The sequence below is a fragment of the Pongo abelii genome, chromosome X (genome assembly GCF_028885655.2).
Source record: "Pongo abelii isolate AG06213 chromosome X, NHGRI_mPonAbe1-v2.0_pri, whole genome shotgun sequence".
Lineage (NCBI taxonomy): Eukaryota > Metazoa > Chordata > Mammalia > Primates > Hominidae > Pongo > Pongo abelii.
The window spans coordinates 67,999,132-68,017,921 of record NC_072008.2 but is presented as its reverse complement, the minus strand read 5'-3'; the positions used below and the strand labels follow the sequence as shown (position 1 = coordinate 68,017,921).

At 35.8% G+C, this 18,790-nt stretch overlaps 1 protein-coding gene across 1 annotated transcript in view; it reads left to right on the top strand.

Annotated features, from left to right (window-relative positions):
• Window positions 1-18,790, top strand: part of SPIN4 (spindlin family member 4) — a 210,203-nt gene that overhangs the window by 152,562 nt on the left and 38,851 nt on the right. Inside the window, exon 3 of the mRNA XM_063721252.1 lies at window positions 8,810-8,932. The gene's annotated coding sequence lies outside the window, so the exon portion shown is untranslated. The remainder of the gene's footprint in view (window positions 1-8,809; window positions 8,933-18,790) is intronic.

The following is an 18,790-nucleotide window of genomic DNA, read 5'->3' as shown; positions in this document are numbered from 1 at the left end:
TAATGAACTAGCTATAAAAAGGAAATCAAGAAGATGATACCATTTTCAATAGCTAAAAAATACATACTGTAAAATAAAAAGTATCCAAGGATCAATTTAGACATTTATTTTGCTAAGGTTAAGGACATGCTTATGACACAGCCTCAGGACTATATGTGCCCAAGGTGGTCAAGCTACAGCTTGGTTTTATACATTTTATGGAGACATAAGACATCAATCAATACATAAAGATATACATTGGTTTGGTCCCCAAATGTGGGACTACTCAAAGTTGGGGTTTCCAAGTCATAGGTGTATTCAAAGATTTTCTGATTGGCAATTGGTTGAAAGAGTTTATCTAAAGACATAGAATCTGTAGAAGGTAATGTCTTGGTTAAGAAGTGGTGGAGTCCAAAGAGCTTATTATGAAAATGAAGCCTCCAGGTAGCAGGCTACAGAGACAATAGATTGTAAATGTTTCTTTTCAGACTTAAAGAGTCTATTAATTATGGCAGTCTTAAGATCACTGTTTTAATGTTAATGCTGGTCAGGTGTGCCTAAATTCAAAAAGGGAGGAAAGTATAAGGCATGTCTGACCACCCATTCATATTATGGCTAGTGTTTCAGGTTTACCTGAGAAAGACTCTGGCTGAGAGGAGGGGTCCATTCAGTTGGATGGGGAGCTTTGAATAATTTTTTGTTTGTTTATAGTGCACAGGAATAAATTTATTCAAGGAAGTAAAATGCCTCTACAGCAAAAACTATGGAACAATGGTTTAAAAAATGAAAGAGAACACAAAAGATTAGAACGCCATCCCATCCTCACGGATCAGAATAAGTAATATTGTTAAATAGCCATATTTCTTAAAGCAGTCTTCAGATTCAATGCAATTCTTATCAAAATACCGATGAAGTTTGTCACAGAAAAAGAAAGAAAAATTTTTAAATGTATATGTAATAAAAAAGAGCTAGAATAGCCAAAGCAATCTTGAGCAAAAGGAACAAAGCTGAAGATGTCGCATTTCCTGACTTCAAATATATGACAAGGCTATTTCTATGGTTTGGATATTCGATCCATCCATATATCAGGTTGAAAATTAATCCCAAATGTTGGAGATGATGCCTAATTGAAGGTGTTTGGATAATGGAGGTATATGCCTCATGAAGGATTTGGTTTTATACTCACAGTAATGAGAATGTTCTTGCTTTATTAAGAGTTCTCCCAAGAACTGTTTGTTAAAAAGAGCATGGCAACTCCCCCCACTCTGTCTTTCCTTCTTTCTCATCATTAGATCTCCACACACTGGCTGTTTTTTGCTTTCTGCCTTGAGTGGGAGCAGCCTGAGGCCCTTAAGAGAAACAAATGCTGGCTCCATGTTTAGCGTGTAACCCACAGAACTCTGTGCTGAATAAACCTATTTGCTTTAAAAACTATCCAGCCTCAGATACTCCTTTATAGCAGCACAACCTAAAACAGCTATAATACTCAAACATCATGGTATTGGTATAAAAACAGACACATTGACCAGTGGATCAGAATAGATGACACAGAAATACATCAATGTATATAGAGCCAACTAACTTTTGAAGAAGGTGCCAAGAACCAAAACTAAGGAAACAACACCCTTTTCAATAAACTGTGCTGGAGAAACTGGATGTCCATATGCAGAAGAATGAAGCTAGACCCCATCTGTCATTATATTAAAAAAAGCTATTCAAAATGGATTAAAGACTTAAACATAAAACTTATAATTGTAAAACTACTGAAAAGAACATAGAGAAAACACACTAGAACATGAATCCACACAAAGATTTTATAGCTTAGACTGCAAAAGCACCAGCAACAAAAAAAATACAAATAGAAAATTGAATTAAACTGAAAAGCTTTTGTACAACTAATAAAACAATCAAGAGAGTGAACAGACCACCCGATAAGTGGAAGAAAATATTTGCAATCTATTTATCTAACAAGGGACTAATATCCAGAATACACAAGGAACTTAAACAACTCAACAGCAAGAAATCAAATAAACTCATTAGAAAGTGGTCAAAAAAATAAATTGACAATTCTCAAAAGAAGATATGCAAATATCTGTCAGATATTGGAAAAATGCTCAACATCACTAATCAACAGAAAAATGCATAGCAAAACTACAATGAGATATCATCTTATCCCAATTATAACGGCTACTATAAAAATAAAAATAACAGATGCTGCTGAAGATGCAGAGAAAGAGGAATTCTTTTTTTTTTTCTTTTTTTTTTTGAGACAGAGTCTTGCTCTGTCACACAGGCTGGAATGCAGTGCTCAATCTCGGCTCACTGCAACCTCTGCCTCCCGGGTTCAAGCGATTCTGCTGCCTCAGGCTCCTGAGTAGCTGGGATAACAGGTGCATGCCACAAAGCCTGGTTAATTTTTTGTATTTTTAGTAGAGATGGGGTTTCCCCGTGTTAGCCAGGATGGTCTCGATCTCCTGACCTGGTGATCCACCCGCCTCAGCCTCTCAAAGTGCTGGGATTACAGGCATGAGCCACTGCACCCAGCCCAAGAAAAGGGAATTCTTATACACTGTTGGTAGGAATGTAAATTAGTACAGCCAATATGGTAAAGAGTATGGATATTTCTCAAACAAGTAAAAATAGAGCTACCATATGATCTAGCAATCCTACTAGGTAGTTTTCCAAAGGAAAATAAATCAGTATATCAAAGAGATATTATCACTTCTATGATTATTGTAGCACTACTTACAACAACAAAGATAAGAAATCAATCTGTGTCCATTCACAGATAAATGGATAAAGAAAATATACTATGTATACATTATGGAATACTATTTGTACATAACAAAGAATAAAATTCTGTCATTCGCAGCAACATGGATTGAATTGGAAGTCATTATGTGAAGTGAAATAAGCCAGGCAGAGAAAAAAAAAAAATTAACATGTACTCACTCGTATGTGGGAGCCACAAAAGTTGACCTCATGGAGTTAGAGGAAATGATTATTACCAGAGGCTGGGATTGCTGTGTTTGAGGGGGATATGTAGAGAGTTTGGTTAATGGGTAAATACAGTTGGATAGGTGGAATAAATCTTAATGTTTGATAGCATATTAGCACAACTATAATTAACAGCAATGTATTGTATATCTTAAAAGAGCTATAAGAAAAAAACTTGAAACGTTTCCAAAACATAGAAATGACAAACAGTTGAGGTGAAGTAACATTCTAAGTACCATGACTTGATCATTGCTCACTTTATGTGTGTACCAAAATATTACATGTGCCCCATAAATGTACAAATATGTAACAATTAAATATTTAAAAGTTTCAGAGATTATAAATGGACTTTTAAAAACACTTGATCTAGCTATCTGTTGTCTACATGAGACTCACTTTAGTACTAAGGACATACATAGGTTAAAAGTGAAAGAATGAACAACAATATTCCATGCAAATAGTTACCTAAGGAGAGCAGGGTTGATTATACTAATGTCAGACAAAATGGAATCTTAGTCAGTATATGTTATAGGACACAAATAAGGGCATTATATATTGATACATAGGTAAATTCATCAAGAAGATAAAATAATTAGAAATATACATGCACAAAACATCAAAGCTTCAAAAATATATGAAGCAAAAAGTGACAGAATCAAAGGACAAAGTAGAGAGCTCTGAAATAGTAGTAAGACTCTCCAACATCTCACTTGCAATAATGGATGGAAAAACCTGAAAGAAGAACCACGAGAAAATGCAGGACTTAAATAACATTATGAACCAATTAAACCTGAAGGACATACAGAAAATGCTCCACAGAAAACATATTTTTCTCAAGTGCACATAAAACATTTTTTGGGATAAATTATGTTAGGCCATATGAAAAGTCTTAATATATTTTAAAATTGATGACAATGTAATGAAACTAGAAATCAATAGCAGAAGAAAAACTGGAAAAGTCACAAATATGAGGGTATTAAACAACACACTTTTAAACTAGCAATGTGCCAAAGAAGAAATTTCAGGCGAAATTTTAAAATACCTTGAAATTAATAAAACTAAAAAAACACCACAAATATAAGACAAAGAGGCAAAAGTGTTAATGAGAGAGGAGAGAGGAAGAAACCAGTTCGGAAGGCAGTTAGGGTGGGTCTTTGGTTGAATTCTTTCAAACAAAAGAACAGCCTTCAGGCACAGATGAGAGAACTTGCACAGGGAGGCTTGTCTAAGACATGTCCACAGCTGCACAGATAAGAAAGGCTACACAGGTGACTTGGTCAGACATGCCCACAATGGAAAATTTTGTCCCCTAACACATGCTCAGGAATGGGAAAAAAAGCAGTATGGAGTAACTCAAGTGAAGGGCCTGCATATGCACTAGGAGGATAGGCTGGAGCTACCAGAAATTTGCACCTTATGCAAATGAGATGCCCAGCCCTCACTGATTTCTTATAAAATCCTTTGCATTCAACTGTAAAAATGGCAACCCTCTTCTGGGTCCTCTCTGCAGCAGAGAGCTTTTTTCTTTAGCTTATTAAACTTTTGCTCCAACCTCACACTTTGTGTACACAATCCTTAACTCTCTTGGTCCTGAGACAAAAAACTTCAGGTGATATCTCAGAACAAGAGACTACTACATTGTGGTGCATTGGCAAAACTGTATCAGAAGAAAATTTTTAGCTGTAAACATATTTAAAAAGAAAAAAGATCTCAAATCTGTAATCCAAATGTACATGTTAAGAAAATAAGAAATAAAACAAACTAAATTGAAAGCTAGTAAGATGGAAATAATAAATATTAAAGCAGAAGAAATTAAAATTAAGAATGAAAAAGCAATAGAGAAAAATCAGTGAAACCAAAAGTTCATTCTTCCAAAAGATAACGAAATTGACAGATTTTTAGATAGATTAAGAAAATGTAGAAAGGAATAAAACTGCTAGAATCATAAATGAAGGGGGAGACTTTACAACCAATTTTACAGGAATAAAAAGGATTATAAGGTATCACTATGAAGAATTGTGCACCAATAAACTGGATAATCTAAATGAAATGGATAAATTCCTAGAAGCACACAAATTACATTAGCTAACTTAGAAAAAATAGGAAATCTTAATAGACCTATAACCAATAGAGATTGAATTATTTATTTAACATTCCACCAAGGGGCCAGGCACAGTGGCTCACGCCTGTAATCCCAGCACTTTGGGAGGCTGAGACGGGCGGATCACAAGGTCATGAGATCGAGACCATCCTGGCTAACATAGTGAAACCCCGTGTCTATTAAAAATACAAAAAAAATTAGCTGGGCATGGTGGCGGGCACCTGTAGTCCCAGCTATTCGGGAGGCTGAGACAGGAGAATGGCGTGAACCCAGGAGGCGGAGCTTGCAGTGAGCCAAGATGGTGCCACTGCACTCCAGGATGGGCCACAGAGCAAGACTCTGTCTCAAAAAAAAAAAAAAAAAAAAATTCCACCAAGGAAAATTCTTGAACCAGATGTCTTTACTGGTCAATTCTATTTGATGTTTAAAGAAATAACATCAATCTTTCTCAAACTCTTTCAACAATGTGAAGAGGAGGGAACATTTTCTAATTCATTCTAGGAAGCCAGGATTGCTCTCAAAACAAAGTAAGATAAAAATACTACAAGAGAAAAAAACTCCAGACAAAAAATCATTAAACAAATGTCAGTGGCATTTCTTTACATTAACAATAAAGAATCCAAAAAAGGCTACCAGAGCAATTCCATTCTCAATTGGAAAAGAAAAAAAAAAACTTACTTAGGAATTGATATGGTTTAGATATGGTTTCCCCTCACCAAAAATTATTCTGGATTTCGATCACCAATATGGCAGTGTTGGGAGGTGAGACCTAGTGAGAGGAGTTTGGGTCATGGAGGCAGATTCCATATGAATAGATCAATATCCCTCTGTGGGGTTAAGTTCTCCCTCTCACAGAAATGGTTTAATTCCCAAAAGAATGGATTGTTTAAAAGAATATGGCTCCCTAATTCTATTCTTTGCTCTTTCACCATGTGATCCCTTTGCATACATCTCCTGTTCTGTTTTCTGTCATGAGGGAAAGCAGTCTGAGGCCCTGACCAGGATGCAGCTGCACAATCTTGGACTTTTCAGCTACCAGAATTGTAAGCCAAATAAACCTTTTTTTCTTATAAAATATCCCACCCTAACTACTCTGTGACAGCAACACAAAGTGGACTACGAAAGTTAGTACTGAGGAGTGGAGTATACCTATGCAGATATCTGGAAATGTGGAAGTGGCTTTGGACTGAGTGACATGTACTGGCTGAATGAATTTGGAAGAACAGGGTGGAAAAAGCCTATATTGCAGTGAATAGAGCACTAATGGAGATTCTGGAAGGGGCCTAGAAGATGAGCTGGGACGTCTTAGATAATTATTAAGTGATTGTGACCAAAATGCTGTTAGGAGTATAGACAGTGAAAGCCATTTTGACAAGGACTCAAATGGAAATAAGGAGAAAATTATTGGAAACCGAAGCAAAAGTCACACTTATTATACCTTACCAAAGAACTTGGCTGCATTATCCATGGCCTAGGACTTGGTGGAAGGCCAATTTAAGAGTGATGAATATTTGGCAGAGCAAATTTCTAAGCAGAAAAGCATTCAGACAGCTGCTTTTTTACTTTTAACTTCAAATAGTTAAGATTTGGGAGCAAAGGCATGACCTAAAGTTATAATTTATAAGGATTTGGAATATTCCAAGCCTGGACATGTGGTAGAAAATGAAAAAGAATTTTCAGGAGAGCAATCCAAGGTTGTGACAGTGCAACCACTTGCTAAAGAGATTAACAAAGATAAAAGGAACCTAAGTGTTAATGCTCAAAACAATGAAGGAAAGGCCCTGCAGTCATTTCAGAAATCTTTGAGGTTGCGTCTGCCATCAAAGGCCCAGAGGCCTAGTAGGACAAAACTGTTTCAAGAACAAATTGAGATGCTAGTGCCCTGTGCTGCCTTGAAACTCTGCTCCCCACATTTTGGCCACACTAACTGGAGCAACTGTGGTTTATGTTGACAAAAAGAGTCAAACTGTAAAATATTTGAAGAAATTTATTATAAGCCAAATATGAGTGACCATGGCCCATGACACAGCCCTCAGGAGGCCCTGAGAACATATGTCCATGGTGGTTGGGGTACAGCTTGGTTTTATGTATTGTACGGAGGCATGAGACATCTATCAAATACGTTTAAGTAGTACATTGGTTTGGTTCAGAAAAGTGGGACAACTCAAAGTGGGGGCTTCCAGGGTACAGGTAAATTTAAACATTTTCTGGTTCACAGTTGGTTGAGTTTATCTGAAGACCTGGGATGAAAGGAAATGTTCAGGTCAAGATAAAGAATTGTGGAGACCAAGTTTTATTGTGCAGAGGAAGCTGTCAGATAGCAGACTTCAGATAGAGCAGGTTGTAAAATGTTTCTTATCAGACTTGAAGGGGTGCCTGGCTCTTAGTTGATTATATCCTGGATCTGGAAAGGAAGGAAGGAAAATAAAGGGGAAGGGGATTCTCTATAGAATGTAAATTTTTCCCACAAGAGACTTTGCAGGGAAATTCCAAGGTATGGCAAAAAAATATATTTGGGGATAAAACATATTGATTTTTTTCCCTTGTATGCCAGAGTTAGATTGGAAAGTAAATCATGTTATACAGGGTTAAATAAAACCCATCTGATGAGAATGTATAGTTTGTAGGGCATGACTCCCCAGACCCCTTAGAAAGGAGTTTGGGCAAGATTAAAAAAAAAAAAAATCAGAGCTTAGTCCTCACTTACATGACTCCAGGAACAACTTGGGTCATTTCTTCAAAGGATGCAAGGTCTAAGTCTTGGCAGCATTCATGTATATGTGGTGTTAATTCTGCTGGATAGAAGAATACAAGAGCTATGAGGGTGTGGAGGTGATGTAGAACTTTGCTCTTTAGTTCAGCTAAAACTGGGTTCTTGACACATCACCAGGAATAATTAGGAATGCAGACACATTGAAGGGTGAGGGTGACAGAAATTTATTGGGCAAAAAAGGAAAAGAAGTCAAAAAACCTCCCAATAAAGCAAGAGGGACTCCTGCTAACAGGCCCTCTACCTTGCAGATTAATTCTAGGCAACACACAGGAACTGAAGAGGCCAGGATCCTCCCTACACTGCACACAGCACAAACTTCCCATAGCTCCACACCATTCTTCCAGTGTGCAAGGAGGTCAGAGATTCTCTGGGGACCCTCCCCCTTATATGCCTCCTGCATCTATCAGAGGCTTGGTGTTCTCCCCTGAGATTAAAAAGAATGTATAAAAAAGCATGTGGGCCCAGGAAGACGCTTTTCACAGTGTGAAGCCCCAACAAAGAGCTTCTACTAGGACAATACCAAGCAAAAATGTGGGGCCTGTTAGATTATGTTTTGCCTAAAGCTGCCTCCTTACATATTTTAAGTTTGGGCTAAATGTTTCCCTGTGTATCACGAACTATAGCCTACATGTAAGTGTAAACAAACTGTAGCCTACTCTTGCGTCAATCATCAAGTTTTGGTCAGTCAAATGTGGCCAGATGTTTGAAATTTGTTCAAATAAGGCAAAAGCCTAGCTATAACCAATCCAGCTGTTTCTGTACCTCACTTCCGTTTTCTATACATCATGATTCTTTATCTGTCCATAAATCTTCTTTTACCATGGAGCTGTGCTGCAGTCTCTTAACCTACTCTGGCTCAGGAGGCTGCCTGATTCACAAATCATTCGTTGCTCAATTAAACTCTTTTACATTTAATTCAGCTGAAGTTTTTGTTTGTTTGTTTGTTTCTGTTTTAACAGATGACATCAGAAGTGGGATCCAAAGTAGAGCTTATAATGACACCCAGGAGTGCTGAGTGACCAAGCAAGGTACCCACCAGGCCGATTATGTCCATTGTTCTCTTGGAGCAGCTGGTCATCATGGTAAGTTCTCTCTCAGATTTAGAAGCTCCGCAGATTTGTGTTTTGAGCTCTCCAAGTTTCTATGAGCCCATTTCTAATCCAAACTGCATTTGGAAGTCATGCCAAAAACTGAACTGGGTCCAGAATCAAAGTAAATCGGGTAATTAAGTGGCTTGGATCCAGTTAGAGGCCTCTTACATCTGACTGGGTCAGAAGAAAACCAGTAGTAAATGGCAATAATGCAGGGATAAAATTTGGCTTTCACTCTTGAACAAGATTTTCATGTAATATTAAAGAATAATGAATGATTTTTGTTCACCTTTGAATAAACTACAGAAAAAAAAGGAAAGATACAACAAAAGATTGTTTGGAAAGCTAAGTCTTCCCTCTATTAATGAATAAAGTTTTTTGCCTTTTCAAAATTTTCAAATTATCATTTTGGCTAGATAAATAACTTATGGTGACCTGGAATCCTATTCTATAATATTAAGTGTATTAAATCTTTAACATAATTGACGGGCTTCCCAAAATCAAATTTCAGCTTCAAAATTAAGTATTTTTTAACCTCTAACTGTGGGATGCTGCAGAGGGCCCATGAAGCATCAAAAAGAGAGGTAAACAGAATTATTTGACATGCTAAATTACAAGAGAAGCATTGTCAAAATAAGAAATAATGTTTAACCTTTTTCAGGTTATATTTCAGTAAATGTTATTAATATATGTTGTAAAATTATATTACATTCATCAAATTATAATATGTTTGAGTATATGCTATCAATCATGATTATGGTTATTATGTTGTTATTGTAGGCCACAGAAATAACCAAATTTCCTGGTCATTTGTGTCTTTAACTATAATTATTTAAAGTCATTTTCACAGTTCATTGCTTAATGCTGATGCAGTTTCTGAAAACTTCACAAGCATACAGAACCCTAGAATATGGTATATTTTGGGAGGTTTATGAAAGGATTTCGGAAGGGACCCTGAAAAGCACTCTTGAATACATGTTTCTGATAACTTTAGAATCATATCATTTGGACTGGGTAAGAATTCATGGAACTTCGATAAAAAGACTGGTTTATAAAACTGCCAACCCAAGTAGTACAAAAATTAATTGAATACCACGAAAACACTTTGCCAGATTTTCATGCTAAATCAGCCAATACTGAAATTGAACACCATGGTGTAAGTCCAATTACCTGTGATAACCTATCAGTTATCAGTGCTATGCACCTAAATTCAAGAAACAACTGGTATTCAAGAGAACATAAGTCCAATGTTAAGCACGGACTCTTGGAGAACCAGGACAGCCACCTTGTACTTCCTGAGTTCTTAAACCTTTCGTTATTAAAAGTTATGCAATCCACGACACATCGTGGAAAAAATAAAAGGATCCATATTAAATATATATTGGTGTAGTGACTTCTCAATTGCTAAAATAGTTTCTGACCAATGTTTGGTTTGTCAAACCCATATTGCTGGGAAGACAATGCTTCAGGTACATTCTGTTACCTGATGGCCCACTGAAACATTTATAGAGGGGATTTCATTCAATTATTATTTCCAATGCATGTTTTCTGGTTTTACAAAAGCTTTCCCATGCAAGAGAGCTAATTTTACAACAGCATCATGTTGTGCCACAGTGTATTTTCACCAAGTAAAGAAAGCTTTGCATGGTTCACTGACTGAGAACAATAAACCTCTTCTTAATCGAGAACCTGAAGATCGGATCTTCTGAAAACATCAGAAAAAGATTTCCCTTGCCATCCGCACTGCAGCAAAACTTCAGGACCTTAAATGCTGGGTTCATAATTTCATAACTGAGAAGGGACCCTCCACACTCTTGGAACTGTACACCTAGACCAAACTAAAATAGACTCACTCTTGCTAAATGTAAATAATCAAACGAAGACTTTAAGGAAACAAGCAAATCCTAGAAAAGACCAGGTTTTGGTATTTTTTTCCCTCCTGTAAACAGTACCTTCCAACATAAGGAGATACCCTCTATTCTAACACTTACAAAAAATAATAATAATAATAACCTGGAGTCCTTGTAAGGTGAAACCTTACAAAACCCACTGCTCTGCTGTTTCCTAGTGGGTTTCAAGAGGAAATAAGTACTTTTACAGTGGTGATGGTAAAATCAATGACTAAAGTTTTTGTCAATCTCCCACAATTTAGAGAATGACTAAAAGAGGGGAAGTGTTAAATCAAGTTTATCCTAAATTGATGGGATCAATCATACTCCAAACCTTGACATCGCACAATATACCCATGTAACAAACCTACACATGTACCTCCTGAATCTAAAATAAAAGTGGAAATTCTAAAAAATGAAATTATTCTGGAGCTTTAAGATTCAATGCCTCTCTGCTGGGTTTTATACTTGCTTAGAACCTCTTACTTCTTTCTTTCTTTGATTCATTTCTCCCTTTTGGAATGGAAATGTCTAAACTATGTGCATTCCACCATTTTATCTCAGAACTAAATAACTTTTTTTATAGGCTCATAGCTGGACTTTGGCCTTTTAAGTTGGTGCTGAAACAAGTTAAGACTTTAGAGACTGATGGAATGATTGTATTTTGTATTTGAGAAGAACATGACTTTTAGGGGGCCAGGAACAGAATGCTATGGTTTGGGTATAGTTTGTTCTGTTGAAACTCGTGTTGAAATTTGATTTCCAATGTAACACTGTTGGGAGGAGGATTCCAGTGGGAGGCATTTGAGCTATGGGGGTGAATCCCTCATTAACACATTAACGCCTTTTCATGGGGATGAATGAGTTCTCCCTCTCATGGGAATGGACTAGTTTCTAAGATATTGTGATGGTAAAATATTCTGGCTTCTTTAGTTTCTATATCTTGCTTCCTCTGTTGCCATGTTCTCTCTTTGCACACACACTCTCCTGTTCCTCTTTCTGCCATGAGTGCTAGCCATACCTTTCCTATTCCTTTCGTCCTATAACCTGTCTTGCCATGCTTCAAGTCTGAAACCCTCATCAGATGCAGCTGTCCAATCTTGAACTTTTCAGCCACTAGAATTGTGAAGCAAATAAACTTATTTTCTTCATAAATTGCCCAGCCTCAAGTGTTCTGTTATTGCAACATAAAATGAACTAAGACTATAAACTTAATCAAGGTGGTAAAAATCTTATACACTAAAAACCATATATAATTGCTTTTTAAAAAAATCAAAAAACAGGAAATAAATGAAATGTCATCCAGAGTTCATGGATCAGAGGACTGAATATTGTTAAGAAGCCAATACTACCTAAAGTGATCTACAGATCCAATGCAATTTCTATCAAAATGCCAGCTTTTTTTTGAAAAATACAAAAATCCATTCAATAATTCATATGGAATCATCAGGGATTCCAATTGCCAAACTGTCTTGAAAAACAAAAACAAAATTTGCTGGGGACAGTGGCTATCACATGTAATCCCAGCATTTTGGGAGGCTGAGGCAGGATGATCTCTTGAGCCAAGGAGTTCAAGCTGCAGAGATGGCAAGATTCCATTTCTACAAAAAAAAATAAAGAAATTAAGCTATCATGGTAGCATGTGCCTGTGGTCCCAGCTACTCAGAAGGCTGAGGCTGTAGGATTGCATGAGCCCACTAGGTTAAGGCTGCAGTATGTCGTGTTCATGCCACTGCACTCCAGCCTAGGTAATAGAATGAGACACCATCTCCAAAAATAACATAAAATAAAAATAAATATAAAATTTTAGGTCTCACACTTCCTAATTTCAAAAATTACTACAAAGCTACAATAATCAAAACAATGTGGTACTGGCACAAATACAAAAAATACAGACACGTGGAACAGAATAGAGAGCCCAGAAATAAATCCTTTTATGTGTTCTGAAAAGATTTTCAACATGGATGCCAAGATTATTCAATTGGAAAATGACCATCTTTTTAAAAAATGGTGCTGGGAATACTAGATATATACATACAAAAGAATAATGGTGGATCCTCATTTTATACAGTATATTACAGTTCACTCAATTTTGATCAAAAGCCTAAGCACCAGAGATAGAAGTATACATATCTTATTAAAAAAAAACAGGGAAAAGCTTCATGCCATTGGAATCGGCAGTGCTTTCCTGGATTTAACACCAAAATACACAGGCAACAACAAAAAAAAATCGATATATTAGATTTCATCAAAATTCAAAACTTTTGTGCACCAATGACCATATTAAGAAAGTGAAAAAGCCAACCACATAATGGGAGAAAATGTTTGGAAATCATATAAGAGATTATATGCAAAATACTTAAAGAACACTTAAAACTCAACAGCAGCAACAAAGAAATAACTCAGTTTAGAAATAGGTGAGAGACTTAAATAGACATTTCTCCAGATAATATATACAGATGGCTAATAAGTACATAAAAAGATATCATTAAACATTATGCAAATGCAAGTCAAAACCACAGCAGAATAACATTTTACACACATTAGTCATTTGGATGACTGTAAACCAAAAATATTTTATTTTACTCCAAAATATAGATTTTTTGATATGTTTTGAGGTGGCTATTTAGAGAGCCTTCAGATAGAAATAGCCCGAAAAGCTGCCTTTTGAGGGGGATATTTGCATCTGTAGATAAAATCTACATTGGTAAAATAAACAGCTAGGCTTTCTGTGAGGCCTCCCTCCCTCGTCTGGATCTAAGAAAGACGAACTTCACTATGGGCTACTATCTATTCTTTCAGAGAGAGAGTTCCTACCTGTGAAGTTTCATCTGCATGACAATACCAACTTTGCTAGCCATACTTTTCCTGTTCCCTTCCTCCTATAAGCTGTCTTGCCATGCTTCAAGCCTGTCTTCTTTCTGTAAGCCAGAAGTGAGTATAAAAACATCAACAATCTGGCCCTTTTTCTGGGTGGTTCATATTTTGTATGACTCCCATGGACATGTGTGCACATTAATAAATTTTGTACACCTTTTCTCCCATTAACCTTCCTTTTGTTAGTTGACTTTTCGTGAACCCTTGGATGACAAAGTGGAAGTTTTCCCTTGGCCTCTACAGCTATAATACAAAATCAGAAAATAATTGTTGGTGATGATGTGTAGAAATTGGAACCCTTGTACTCTGCTGATGCAAATGTAAAATGGTGCATCCACTATGGAAAACCATATGGTGGTTCTTAAAAAAAAATAAACATAGAGTTACCATATGGCCCAGAAATTCCACTTCTGGGTGTATACATATCTCAAAGAATTAAAAACAGAGACTCAAACAGATATTTTTACAGCACTGGTCATAGCAGCATTACTCATAAAAGCCCAAAAGTGTAAGCAATCCAAATACCCAAGGACAGGTAAATGGATAAACAAAATGTGCTATATACATACAATGAATATTATTCAGGCTTCAAAAGAAGAGGGAGTTTTGATACATATTACAACATGGATTAAACTTGAAAACATTATGCCAAGTGAAAAAAGCCAGACACAAAAGGATAATTTGTGTTTTATTTTACACATATGTGGTTTCTAGTATAGTCAAATTCACAGAATAAAAATGTGTAAAGGTGGTTTCCAAGGTCTAAAAGGAGGGATAAATGGGAAGTTTGGAAGTTTTTGATTACTGGTGCAGGGTTGCAGTTTGGGAATATAAAACTCTTCTTGAGATGAATGGTTGTGATGGTTGCACAATGACGTGCAAGTACTTAATGCCACTATACTGTTCATTTAGAAACAGTTAAAATAGTACAAGTTATGTATACTCTATGGTAACTTTTTAAGGATATTAAGGGAATGCTATAAACAACCTTATGCCGACTAATTTGACAACTTAGATGAAATGGATAAATTACTTGAAATACAGAAACTGGTAAACTCACTAAAAAAATACATAATATGAATAAACTTATAGCTATTTAATAAATTAAAATTCTAGTGAGAAATCTTACCAAGAAAACACTAAGTCAAATTGCTCACTGATGGATTTTACCAAATATTTAATACCAATTCTACTTTAACTTGTCCAAATAATGAATCAGAAGAAGTACTTCTCCAACCATTTTATGAGAAAAGCACCACCCTGTCAAACTAAAGGGAAGAAGCTGAAGCAAAATTAATATAAGGAGAGAGTATATTTGGGCCAAACTTGAGCATTGCAACCCAGGAACATATATTAAAGTTGCCAAATGTGCACTCTGATTAACAGCAGTTACACTTGTCTGTTTAAAGACAAAAAATGGGTGACATGGAATGGGCTAATACAGTATTGTTTTTCAGGAATTCTCAGTGGTTTACAGAAATAACATCGAATAATGATTGGTTATGTATTACTAAACTATAGGGTGTGGGTTACAATGTCCTGCATGAATTAGGTGAATTTTATAGCTACTTGTAACAATAGCATGCACTTTCAAGAAATAAATACGTAGCTTCAAGGGGAAAGTGAAACATGATTTCTGTTTCATATTAATGTCTCTCTGGACCTGTTAACTAAAAGAATTTGTATTCCTCAGATGGAAGTTATTTTCTTTCCTCAACCCTGATACCAAAATCAGCCAAAGGCATTATAAGAAAGGAAAATAAAAAGAAAAAAATACAGATAAATATCCTGTAAGAACACTGATGTAAAATTATAAAAAATTAGCCAATTGAATGCAACAATATTTTAAAAGTATAAAAAAAATCAGTTGGCATTTATCTTAGTAATCCATGTTTATATCCACATTTAAAATCGATCAGAGTAATTCTCCATATTAATAACACAAAGACAAACATATAACCATCTGAATAGTTACTGAATAAATTATGGCAAAATTCATCATCCATTCTTCATGAAAATTCTCTCAGCAAACTAGGAACAGAAGGAAACTTCTTGAACCTGAAGGGAACATCCTTAACCTAATGATGGGCATCTAAGAAAAATATGCAACTAATATCATACTTGACCATGAAAGACTCAATTGTTCTCCTTAAGATTAGAAAAAATACAGAAAGATTTGCTCTTTGCACTTCAATTCAGCATTAAATTAGAGATTTGGCCAGTGGCATATAACAAGACACAGAAATAAAAGGCACCTATATTTGGAAGGAAGAAGTAAAACTCTTTTTTTCTCAGACAACATGGTCATGTATTTTAAAAATCTAAAGGAATATACTAATTTGTGTGTTTAGCAAGGTTGCAGGGTGCAAGTTTGGTATACATTAAATTGTATTTGAGTATACTAACAATGAAAATGGGATATTGAAACTTTAAAAATTACTATTCATAATGGAATCAAAAATAAAAATACTTAAAATTAATCTGATGAAATATGTGAGAGACATATACTTTTAAAACTACCAAACTATGGGCCAGGTGCGGTGGCTCATGCCTGTAATCCCAGCACTTTGGGAGGTGGAGGTGGGTGGATCACGAGATCAGGAGATCGAGACCATCCTGGCTAACACGGTGAAACCCCATCTCTACTAAAAATACAAAAAAAATTAGCCAGGTGTGGTGGTGGGCGCCTGTAGTCCCAGCTACTTGGGAGGCTGAGGCAGGAGAATGGCATAAACCCGGGAGGCAGAGCTTGCAGTGAGCCGAGATCGAGCCACTGCACTCCACCCTGGGCAACAGAGCAAGACTCTGTCTCAAAAAACAAAACAAAACAAAAAAAAACTACCAAACCATGATAAAGAAATGAAATAAGACCTAAATAATTTGAGAAATATACTTTGTTAACTAATCAGATGTTTTAATACTGTTAAGGTGTCATTTCTTTTTAAATTTATGTATAACTTCAATGCAATCCAAGTTAAATTTCTGAAGTGTTTTTATAGAAATCAACAAACTGATTATACAATTTACATGGAAATGTAAAGCCCCTACAATAATTAAATAAATTTTGAAAAAGAACAAAGTTGGAGGGCTAAATCTACTTAATTTCAATAATTATTATAAAGCTACAGTTATCAAAAGAGTATGGGATTAGCCTAATGACAGAGAAATAGATCCATGGAATAAAAAAAAAAAAGTCTAGAAATGAACCCACACCTATAGAGACAACTGATTTTTACAAAGATTTAATGGCAATTAACCATTAAATGGAGGAAATAGTTTTGTAAACAAATAAGGATGGTGTAATTGGATATATCTATGAAAATATTATAAACTTTTAAAAAAAATTTAGTTTTTGTGGGTACATAGTAGGTATATATATTTATGGTGTACATGAGATATTTTGATACATGCACGCAATGTATGGTAGTCACATCATGGAAAATGAGATATCAGTCCCCTCAAGCATTCATTCTTTGTGTTACAAACAATCCAATTATATTATTTTAGTTGTTTAAAAATGTACAATTAAATTATCATTGACTATAGTCACCCTGTTGTGCTATCATATAGTAGGTCTTATAGATATTAGGTCTTATAAAGTACTATTCAGCCATAAAAAAGAATGAGATCCTGTCATTGGCAAATATTATAAACTTTGATCCACCCTCATGCCATATACAAAAATTCTTCTAAAACAGATTACAGACCTAAATGTAAATCCTAAAACTAGAAAACTTTTTTTTTTTTTTTTGAGATGGAGTCTTGGTCTGTCGCCCAGGCTGGAGTGCAGTGGCGCTATCTCGGCCTGCTGCAAGCTCTGCCTCCCGTGTTCACGCCATTCTCCTGCCTCAGCCTCCTGAGTAGCTGGGACTACAGGTGCCCGCCACTACGCCCGGCTAATTTTTTTGTATTTTTTTTAGTAGAGACGGGGTTTCACCGTGTTAGCCAGGATGGTCTCGATCTCCTGACCTCGTGATCCGCCCGTCTCAGCCTCCCAAAGTATTGGGATTACAGGCATGAGCCACTGCACTTGGCCAAAACTAGAAAACTTTAGAAGAAAAAAAAATCTTTGTAACATTGAGTTAGAAAAAGATTTTTGATTCAACAGAAAAAATATAATATATAAAACAAAAATTAATATGTTTGAATTTATCAGAATTTAAAATTGTTGCTTTTTGAAAGACACAAAAAATTAAAACAAAAACCACAGACTAAGAAAAGATCTTTGAAAATTATATAATTGATGAAGGACTTGTATCCAGATTATATAAAGAAAACTAAAAAACTTATCAATAAGAAAACAAACAACCTAATAAAAGTCAGCAAAATATTTGAAACAAGAAAAATACATAAATGGCAAACAAGCACCTAAAAAGGTATTCAACATCATTAGGCATACTGAAAATACAAATTCAACAGCAATGACAACACTGCAAACTTACTAGAATAGCTAACATTGAAAAAGACTGACCATACCAAGTGTTGTTAAAGATGTGTGCAGAAACTGGAACTCTAAAATACTGCTAGTCAGAATGTAAAATGGGACAACCCTTTTGGAAAACAGTTTTGTTACCAGAAACGGGTCCTGATCCTGATCCAAAAGAAGGCTCTTGGACCTTGCGCAAGAAAGAATTTGGGGTGAGTCTGTAGAGTAAATTAAGAAAAGTTTATTAAGAAAGCAAAGGAATGAAAGAATGGTTACTGCATAGGCTGAGCAGCAGCATGGGCTGCTCAAATGAGTATACTTATAGTTATTTCTTGATTATATGCTAAGTAAGGGGTGGATTATTCATGAGTTATCCGAGAAAGGTGTGAACAATTCCCAGAACTGAGGGTTCCTCCCCCTTTTAGACCACATAGGGTAACTTCCTCGTGTTCCCATGACATCTGTGAACTGTCGTGGTGCTAGTGGAAGTCTTTTGGCACGCTAATGCATTATAATTAGCATATAATGAGCAGTGAGGATGACCAGACTTTCGTACCCTTCTTGATATTCATGGGTTTTGGCCAGCTTCTTTATGGAAACCTGTTTTATCAACAGGGTCTTCATGACCTGTATCTTGTGCTGACCTCCTATGTCATC